Source organism: Choloepus didactylus, chromosome 7, assembly GCF_015220235.1.
Source record: "Choloepus didactylus isolate mChoDid1 chromosome 7, mChoDid1.pri, whole genome shotgun sequence".
Taxonomy (NCBI): domain Eukaryota; kingdom Metazoa; phylum Chordata; class Mammalia; order Pilosa; family Megalonychidae; genus Choloepus; species Choloepus didactylus.
Genome location: NC_051313.1, coordinates 39,903,320 through 39,914,364, shown reverse-complemented (window position 1 = coordinate 39,914,364; position 11,045 = coordinate 39,903,320).

Sequence of the window (11,045 nt, the reverse complement as noted above, 5' to 3'; positions counted from 1 at the left end):
TGCTGGGTTCCCCCTGGGTTCCCCCTCTGTGGGCTGTGGCCTGGAAATTTTATCAGAAAGCTGAAAGAGTTATAGGGCTCAGATGGTTTGTTTCCTCAAGGAATCACTGTCCCTGCTGTCCGTTGTCCAATATCTGAAAAGTGCTGCTTCAAATATTTTGTCTGTTTTATTTACTTGTTTCAGAATCTTGTTTTTAGTGTGAATTTCCTGGACTTCTTGGAATCATGGATGTTAGATCTTACATGGAGATCATCTATGTCCATACCTTCCATTTCCAGTGAAGAAACTGAGGCGGGAGAAGGCGCAGACCTGAGCTTGTGGCAGACCCAGGGCTGAGCTAAGTTCCCTGACTTCCACTGGAAGTTGTCTTGAAAGTAGTGAGCTTCCAGGAGAAAGGAAGGAGCTTGGGGATCTTCAAATCAAGACTCGTATGTGTTGGCGAGTAGGAAGGTAGCCAGTTGCTCTCTGGGTCCCACTGTGTCCTCATCTCAGCATCTGCCAAGTTCAGTGACTACTTCAGTTCCTGTGCTGGTAATGTGAGGCTTCCATTCCCCCTGGTTGTCCTCTGCCAGTTTAGTCTCCCAGAATAATCGAATATCACAGAATCTCAGAACCAGGAGGGGCAAATAGTAGAAACGGGATTTGAGCTCAAGTCCCAACGACCTCTCAAGAAAGCCTGGAGTTCATCTGGGCCCACACATCGTTTTACCGACAAGGACACTGGGGCCCCGGCAGGCTCACCGACTCACCCAGGCAGAGCTCAGACCCTGGTTTTGCACCTAGATGCCCATCTGTGTCAGATGACATGCTTCAGTTGTAAACTGCCTGCTCTTAATGATTTTGTATTTTTAATGTAGGTTCAGCTCATCACGTCCTTTGCCTTCAAGAACAACTCTAAACCCAGCTGGAGTTCTATATCTGAAGCTTCTCTGAGGCTTTTTGCCCATGTTCAGAGCAGTTATAATAGTTTGCATTGCTTGTTCTCCCCAGGATGAGAAGCCAGGGATCACTGAGAGCAAGTTCTTGGAGAGGAGAAGTGTGGGAGAGAAGGAGGAAGAAGAAAGGAAAGAAAAAACGAGAGCAATAAGCCCATTTCTTGGGTGAGTATCTCCTTTTCTTCACTTTGGGTATTTTTAAAGGACACACACTTCTTAGCACGCAAAAGTCAGGATGTTCCAGGTTTGGATGCATGGGGCAAACTTGGCTTTGCCTTGTTGACCACTCATCACAATGGGGCCTTTCATTGCAGGACCACACAATTCCGGGCAATTGTGTGACCTGAGAGCTGGCAAACGTTCCAGGACGGCACAAAGGAACGGAACTTGCCTTGCGCTGTGAGCACGCATACCCATTGACAGCATTTGGGGTCACTTAGAACTGCTCCTCCCTCGGAGCTCCAGCATGGAGCCGAGGCCTTTGGCTGCCCCTCCTTATCTGAGCGCTCCCCCTTGCTGACACTTCTGCAGTTTATCAGCAGCCAGAACTGGGCCCGGCTCCCAGGGCTAAAGGAAGAATACACATAATGAAATTTTATAGCGCAAACTACTGAGGTCAGAGAACACCCCTCTGTATAGACTGTGTTATTAGTTATTTTAGCATCTTTAAGGAACTCATACATTTTCAGAGTTGAATGAAGCAGAATCTGAAAGTGAAGATTTTTCACAGAGACGAAAGAATGGGGAGAGGAAAGTGGGACTTCAGGAAGAGCTTCATGGCAAAACACAGCCGGTAGCCAACTGAAAGAAGAAGTGTTTCAAACTGAATCTACTGCTTTTAAGGCAACCTTAATGGGTGTTATTTAATCCTCGCCCAGGATGCTTCTACGGCATGAGGTGGTGACTCCAGGGTCTTTTCTTTTTATCTCAACCCACAGGAAACGGCTTCAACTTGGTGAGAAGGGGGAGCAGGGTCCAGCCAGGCGGGGGAGACATTCTGTCCATTGCTCAGTCCTCACCTTTTCAGGTGGGCAGTGAAATGATAACCTGGGACCTTCTTAAAACCGCCATCCTAAAACCCTGGGTAGTCCTGGGGCACTTTCCAAACCATCAGTGACTAATTATGTTCAACCCAGTTTGGGGGTTAATTGTATCTAACTGAAAAATCTTAATCATCATCTGGAATTTATTAACCATCTACTATGTGCACTATGGAGGCTCCACTGCCCTCCGTTATCACTGTTTCGCTGAGGACTACTGCCAAGGAAAACTAGAAAGCCATGAGAATAGGAGTGACAAGAATAGGCATTATTTACTGTGTTCCAGGCTCTTCACAAGCACGATCTCACTTCATTCTCCAGCAATATCACGAGGATGGGACTAACCTATCCCCCACTTTATAGGGAAGGATGGAGGCCCAGAGAGGATAAGGAGCTGGCCAGGATTCAAACCCAGGTGGCGTGGAACCACAGACTATGCAGTTATCCACCAGCTCTCAGGGTACAGAGGGTGACAGGGGCAGGGGCCAGAAAAGGGGAGAGACCTGGGGAGGTTGGAATGAAGGTGAGGAGCTTAGGTGACATTGCCTACGAATCTCCCAAAGCCAGGATGAGAATTCCTCTCTACTAGACCAGGTCAAGGGAGTGTAGAGAGAGGAAAAAAGAAAAAAAAAAAAAAAAAATCCGGCTCCAAACAAGGAGAGAAGAGGAGGAATGTCGATGGCAAAAGATCAGCAAGAAGCTGTGGTTTATGCTCTTTGTCTTTCCTCTCTGGCTCCCCAGCAACAGTTAAGGGATATTAATGTGAATGCACAGCAACATGCTGACGTGATGCTTTCACCAGGCGCGGCATCGCTGGTAAACAGAGATGCACGCTCATTTCTGCTCCGTTAAGCAAGGGAAATATCATCAGGCTCTGCCCCGTGGAAAAAGACAGAAAGCAGATGGAAAGATGTTTGAATCTCAGGGTTCTGTGAGAACAAAGAAGAACAGGTTGTAATTAGTTTTTGAAATATTAAGCTCCTTACAAAATCCTCACACTCGCCAAGGCAGACACCAGAGGAGGTAAAATGTGTGGGAGAGAAGAGTCTTGACCAAGGCAGTTTAGTCACAACATTTTGCTACCGCCACGTTTTTCTCGAGTGTCTGAAAATATCAATCTTTCAAGTACTTGGGTATTATTTTTTGAGATCTATGTGTCTATAGCCTCAGGGTTGAAAAGCAAACAACTCTATTGCCATGAACTCATGCTGGAGTCTGTGTAAATTTTTTCCCTGCCTTATGTGTAACGTCTCTAATTAGGACGATTATGGAAGATGAGCTTTGTGGGCTGTTGAAATGGCTCTTGTTGCTAAATGCAAGCCGAGGGGCCCGTGCCTGCCCTTGCTTGGGCTGACCTGTCCATAGATGCATCTTTCGGTGAGAAGCATGACCCCAACCCTGCCCCAGAGTGCCCCGCAAAAGAATCAGGACTATGGGGAGACATCCAAGGGTTGTGCTTTCACCCCTGAGTGGCCCCTCACCACACCTGCCACTAAAAAAAAGGAGACATTTTCCCCTGGTTTCTAGTTTGCCCTTTTAACCCAATAATACCCTTAATTAATGAAAGTCCATTTTGAGGTCTTTTCTCTAAGAGAAAACTTTTACCTAAAAGGAATAGGGGAAACAATCAATAAGCCCTGACTCCCCCATCTGCATCAAGAATTTTAGAAATGTCCCACTTTTGACATTTGTTAAATGAAAGCGGAATAGGACTCTAACTTGCCTGAAACGCTGAGGTCTGGAGAGAGTTGAAAATCCAGAGGGTGTGATTTTCCCTGGCTCAGGCTCTCCTGCTCCTTGTTTCCGGTGTGTTTCTCTTTGTAGTTCAGAGACACTTTGGAAATTAGCCCTCCACTATCTGAGTAGCTGATTGTCAGTGGGTAATTCCATTGCACAGGTAAAGCCCCAGTCATTCTTTTAAGAAACATCTTACTGATGCCATGTTATGTGCATCTAGGTTTAGCTATGGTGGGTGATGCACAGAAATAGTGTTGGCTTGGCAGGGAGGTCTCCAGATACTTGGTCTTAGAGCATCATGTAAAGGTCCCTTATTGATCTAGAGAAACCTTCCCATCTTAGGTCTTGGAGGCTCCAGAGGCTCCAGAGGAAAGAAGGGATGCCAAAATTTCAAGAAGGGTTAGGGCTGGTACTGAGAACCCTCAGCCAGTGATTCGGATAGGCTCAGCTGACGTGACGGTGGTGGTGGTAGAGTTGGGCTGGCTTCACACTGTGTCAGGCCAGTGGTTTCACTGACTTTTGTCTAGATCTGCAGAGCAGAGTAGCCCAGACCACAGAGTGGAAGTCACCTTGGAAGAAGCCCTAGCTGGGACCCAAGAGCCTGACGCTGCCAGAAAAAAAAAAAAAAAGCCTCATCATGGGGCCCTGAGGTAAACCCCAGACAGCAGGCAGACTTCTGCTGTCAGTCATTGGCAGTTCGCTGGGGACTGGGAACCCGGCAGGCAAGTCAGCACCCAGAGCTGTCAGGATGTGGGGCTTCTGGACAGTCTGGCTGCAAACCAGGCCACGGGGGTGGCAGTGATGCTGCTTTGACCCACAGAGCTACTGGAGCCTCAGGCCCGGTGATTTCCCAATACCATCGGGGTGCCCTGTCCCCGACGTCATTCTCGCCTGGGCTGGAAGCGAGAAAAATACGTACAGCCCAGCAAGTTTTTCATTAAGCTAAATTTGTGCAATTCAAAGAGCAACCATTTGTTCTGAGACAGCGTCTTTTCTACTTTTTTAGTAGAGAAACAGATGTGGTAATGTGATGAAACAGATGTAATGTGATGGTAGATGATAAATGTTTGGGGTTTTGCTTCTTAATATTCCTATATGGCAAAATAAAATGTGCAACACGGTTAGTCCTCCATTTGGTTTCTTTGTTTTTGTCTGTGTGTGTTGTAGATTAAGGATAGATAGTTTCCCTCCGAGAGGCCCACCTAGTCCTGCATTTGTGTACTCCCCTTCCACATCGTATCAGGGTTGGTCTCTGTGTCCAGTAGAACATGGCGGAGGGGATGGTAAGTCACTTCCAAGGTTAAGGCTCGGCTTCGATCTCTCTCTGGGTCTCTCTTGGATTGCTTCCTCCGGAGGAAGGCAGCTGTCTGGTCATGAGCAACCACCTGGCAAGGAACCGAGGCCTTCTGCCAAGAGCGGTGGGAGTGAGCTTGGAAGCAGTTTCTCCATGGAGCCTCGGCTGCGCCTTCCGATGACCGCAGTCATGATATCATGAGCACAACCTCATGTGAGGCCCTGAGCCAGAGCTCCCCAGCCAAGCTGCTCCCCAATGCCTGACCCACAGAAACATAGCTAATAAATATTTGTTCGTTTAAACACTTCATTTCAGGGTCATTTGTTATGGCACGATAGGTAATTAATATACAATAGATAACTCCTGCACATCTGTCTCAACACATGCCCGCGATCCAGCCTCCCATGACTCTAAGCTGTTCTTTATCAAAAATATATAAAGGCATATCGAGTTTCAGTTTGGGGTGATGGAAAAGTTTTGGTAATGGACGGTGGTGATGGTAGCACAACATTATGAATGTAATTACTACCACTGAATTGTATACTTGAAAGTGGTTATAATGGTAAATTTTATGTTGCATGAATAGTAACAATTAAAAATATATATTATATTTTAAATATATAATTTTAGATATTATTATATAGGTATATATAAATGCAGTTTTTAGGTGAGTCAGACCAATGGCTTCCAAACATGGGCAGAACCCCTTAGGAAGACTCCTTTTGGGCTAGAACTCTCAGCAATCTGCTCTTTGAACCAGCTCTAATATCAGTCGTTTGCATTTGAGTTTGCATCCCAGCCCATGGTGGTCCTCTCCTACAGTTATTAGCATTTCAGACCTCCTGTCTCTACTATAAGTAAGTGCTTTTTGTTCAAAGAATTTGGGGCACTTTCAAATAGGTGGGAGGCATTTGGGGGGTCCAAGCAGGGAGGGGTCCCACACATCTCAGGCCCAGGGATACCCAGGCCTGGCACTGGGGGGTCACCAGTAGCATCGGCCCCAGCTCAGTGGGGTCTGCCTCAGCTGTCTCAAGCCTTAGTCTCCAAATGTGCTCACTCTGGTCCAGGCTGAGGAGGGGGAAGAAATTGTGTCATCAGAGCCGTGAGCCAAGGAGCATGGGGGTAGGTGGGGCATTGTAAGGAAAGTCATGGCTCTTTAACACCCATTATTTCCTTCTTCAAAACAACAAAAAAAAAGAAGTCACTACTGGTGCTTTTGGAGGTGGACCAGTTCTGTTCTCCCACATGCAGAGGTTATACTTCCCAAGTGTACAATAGTCTTATTCAGCTTTTGGTGCTAAAGCAACTGGTTATTTGTAATATTGTTCAAGGTCCCTGCTAAGAACAAGGAATGATTTAATCCTTAGGAATTTCTCTTTTCTGCATATGCCATGCCATTTAAAAACATTGACACTTTGATGACTTTGCAAACACTTTGTCCTTGAAAAAGGAGCTTTGTGCCAGGCAAATTACAAAACCTGGTTGTGTCCATGTGCAGATGCCCCAGTGTGCAGGGGGGCGGGGGTAGTTCCCACACATCTGCAGGGCGTGTGGATGGGGGTTGCTGAGAGGCCCCTGGTTTTCACTGAGGACACCGCTTGACCCCTGCTTGTCTGGGGGACAGAAGAGGGGGCATCCCATCATATTTATTACTTACTGATTTTAGTTTCATGCTCCCATTTCATCTTTTATTTTGCAAATGAAAGAAGTTTTTTCTTTTTGACTCATCCAAATCACCCTTTCCTGTGTTCCCTATCTATTCCAGGAAATATTGGAAGGAAATTCTTTGTATTTCTTTTAAATAATAATATCTAACTTCTTGTTGAAGAACTAAACCATGTTCATTATTGAAAATTTTAAGAAGGAAAAAAAAACCTGCCCATAATCTATGTTTACATGGTTGATCCTCATTTTTTTGCAGATTGCATACTTGCGAATCCACCTATTCACTAAAATTATTTGTAACCCCCAAATCAATTCTTGAGGCACGTTCATGGTCTTTTGCAGACATGTGCAGAGCGGGAAATAATTTGAGTCACCCAATGTGCACGTTCCCAGCTGAGGTCAGACAAGGTGATGCTCTTCCTCCTAGTTTCAGCACTTACCCAGTAAACAAGTGTTTTTTTCACAGTATATTTAGTGCCATGTTTTCAACATTTTTATACATTTTGTTGGTGATTTAACTGTTTTAAATGCCCCCCAAGCATAATGCTGAAGTGCTATCTAGAGTTATTAAACACAAGAAGGCTGTGGTGTACCTTACAGAGAAAATACACATTAGATATGCTTGAGCTGGATGTTAATCAATAGGCAATATGTGTTAAATAAGGTATCTATAAACAGAAATACACCTAAAACGAAGTTATGTATTGATCAGTTGATGGAAATGTTTGACCAAGGGCTCACAGGAATCTAACCCTATTTTTCCCCTAGGAGCAACGGTTTTGTACTTAACAATGCAATGTTTGCTGCAACTTTATAAAACATTACTTCAAATAACAAGAATTTACTGTACTTTTATATTATTTAATATTTTAAAATTTATATATGATAAAATTCATTTTTTTGGTATTTATTCTATGAGATTTGACAAATGCATAGGTTTGTATTATCCCTATTGCAATCTGTTCCATAACACCCCCAAAATTCCCTCATGCTACCCCCTTGTAGTCAAATCCAGTCTACATCCTTAACCAGCAACTACTGCTCTGTTCCCAGTCCCTATAATTTTATTTTGTTCAGGATGTTATATAAATGGAATCAGATGCTATATAACCTTTTGAGACTGGATTCTTTTATTCAGCATAATGCCTTTAACATTCGTCCATACTGTTGCATGTATCAATAGCGCAATCCTTTTGATTCCTGAGAAATATTCCATCATATGGATGTACGGTAATTGTCTATCCATTGCCCAATTGAAAAATATTTGGTTGTCTCTAATTTTTGGCAATTATAATAAATCTGCTCTAAACATTAACTTACAGGTTTTTGTGTGAACAGATTTTCATTTCATTTAGGTAAATACCTAGGAATGAGATTGTGGGTTGTATGGTAAGTATATGTTTAACTTTATAAGAAACTGTCAAGCTGATTTTCCCAGTAGCTGGACCATTTTTCAATCCACCAGCATTGTATAAGAGTTCCAGTTACTCTCATCCTCACCAGCATTTGGTATTGTCAGTCTGGGGAGAGATTGTGTTGCTTTTCTCTAGGTGTATAGTGGTATCACTTTGTGGTTTTAATTTGCTTTGCCTAATGACTAATGATGTTGAGCTCCTTTTCATGTGTTTATTAGCCATATTTAAATCTTCTTTCATAAAGTGTCTTTTCAAATCTTTTACCCATTTTTAATTGGGTTATTTGTTTTCTTATTGTTTCGTTTTGAGAGTCCTTTATACATTCTGAATACAAGCCCTTTGTCATCTGTGTGATTTACAAATACTTTCTCTCCATTTGTAGCTTGTCTTTTTATTCTCTAAATTGAGTCTTTTTTTTTTTTTGAGCAGGAAGTTGGCTTTTATTATACTGTACTTGACAAAGAGGTTGGTATTATCAGCTATAGAAAAAGGTAGAAACAGGTAAGGGTGAGAAGACAAGTTCTACACATAGAGATGCTCATGGCAGGATGGTTTTGGAAATGGGTGTCAGCAGATACAGCTCTCCAAGAGGACAGTAACTCCTATGAGGAAAGTTCTTATTTTCTAGATCCTTCTGTGGCCAGTCTATCATTGTCTTCATTGCCTCTGATGCCGGAATGAGCAGGAACCTACTTCCACTCAATATCCATTCCTTGAGAAGCTTGATCAATCTCAAAATCTGCTTTGTTGACAACATCCCTTCTGGAAGCTGTTTTCCATCCATTTTCTTTCCAGTTATCAATCCACTCTGTCATGCCTCTGACGACAAACTTGCTATCGGTTTTAATAGTGAGTTTATCCATGTTGAGGCTCCTTGCTTGTTCATTTGCTCTGTGGGCTGCCTGCAGTCCAGCTCTCTGGTTTGCCTGCCGTCCAGAAACCCTCTCACTTACGCTTAGAGGATTGTTAGGTCCCCAGGAGACTCCGAATCCTGCTCGTGCACCATCTCTTCCATTATTTTTGCAGTTGCCATCTATGTAAACAGTGGAAGTGTCGTCGCGGTCCCAGCCAGAAGCCTGTCCCCGTCGTCCCCAATAGCTCATGTCGTCCTTTTCCGGTAGGATCGCTCAGCGTCATCCCGGGTATCAGTTGTGGGGTGTCTCTGGTCTCTCTCTAAATTGTGTCTTTTACAGTACAAAAGTTTTAAATTTTGATAGTCTAATTTATCAATTTTTCTTTTATTGATCAAATGTTTTTGTCTCATATCTAAGAACACTTTGCCTAAATCAAAGTATCCTGCATTCTCACATATTTTCTTCTAGAAGTTTTATAGTATTATCTTTTACACTTAAGGCTATGATTTTTTTTTAAGTTAATTTTTGTATAAGATGCAATTTATAGGTCAAGGTTCATATTTTTGCAAATGATGTCCAGTTGTTCCAGCACTATTTGTTTAAAAGACTATCGTTTCTCCATTGAATTGTCTTTGTGAAAAATAAATGAATCATATTTATGAGGAGCTACTTCAGGACACTCCACTCTGTTGCATTGATCCACCTGCCCACGCTCTCACAATACCACACTCTCCTGACTACTGTATGACTTAAAATCAAGAGCATAAGACATCCACTTTTGTTTTTCTTTTTCCAAATTGTTTCAGATTTTCGATTTTCTTTGCCTTTCCATATACATTTTAGAATCAACCTGTCAACGTCTACCAAAAAATCCTGCTGAATTTTTATTGAGTTTATGTTGAATCTATAGATCGATTTGGGGAGAATTGACATATTAAAAATTTTGAGTCTTCTGATCCATGAATGTGGTATATCTCAACTTATGTAGTTCTTCTTTGATTTCTTTTATCAGTTTTTTGTGGTTTTCAACATCCAGATACTGCACAAATTTTGTTAGATTTATATTTAAGTATTTCATTTTTTGGTACAATTCTAAATGGTACATTTTAAATTCTGATTTCCAGTTGTTCATTGCTGATATACATAAATACCTTTGCATATTGACTTTTGTCTATTGACCGTGTAGTCTGCACAACTGCTTAACTTATTTATCAATTTAGGGCTCTTTTTTATAGATTCCATGGGATTTTCTTCATGGAAAATCATGTCATCTGCAAGAAGAAACAGATACGTTTCCTTTTTTCCAAACTGTATGTATGTCTTTTGGCATTTTCTTGCCTTATTGAATTCATTGGGAATCCCAGTTTGATGTTGGATAGGAGAGGTGTTCCAATTAGTGAAAAAGCATTCAGTCTTTTACCATTAGCTATGTTATTAGATGTAGGTTTTTTGTAGATATTCTTTATCAGATTAAGAAGTTCTGTTAATTTGGTAAATTACATTGATTTTTGAATGTTGAACAACCTTGCATTCTCAAGACAAACTCACTAGGTCATGATGTATTATTGTTTTAAAAATATATTGCTGGATTTCATTTGCTAGTATTTAGTTGAGGATTTCTGCCTCTATGATCATGAGGGATACAAGTCTGTAGTTTTGTTTTTTGTAATGTCTTTGGTTTTGGTATCAGGGTAATACTGCCCTAATAAATTGAGTTGAGAGCTATTTCCTCCTCTTCTGCATTCTGGAAAAGATCATTTAGAATTGGTATTATTTCTTCCTTAAATAGTGGTAGAATTCACATCTGGGCTGAGAGTTTACTTTATTGGGAAGTTTGTAACTACAAATTCAATTCTTTACTTATTAAAGTTTTGTATGGATTTTCATTTCTTCTTGACTCAGTTTTTTGGTAATTTGTTTCTTTCATAATCTTTTCTTAAAATCCTTTTAATTTCTATATGACTGGTAGTGATGCCCCCTCTCATTCTTGATTTTGATAATTTTCATCTTCTCTCTTTTTTTCTGTTTATCTTTTCTGAGTACTTATTCTAGGTTTATTTATTCCCTGTATTGTCCTTCTGCTTTCTATTTTATCATTTTCCACT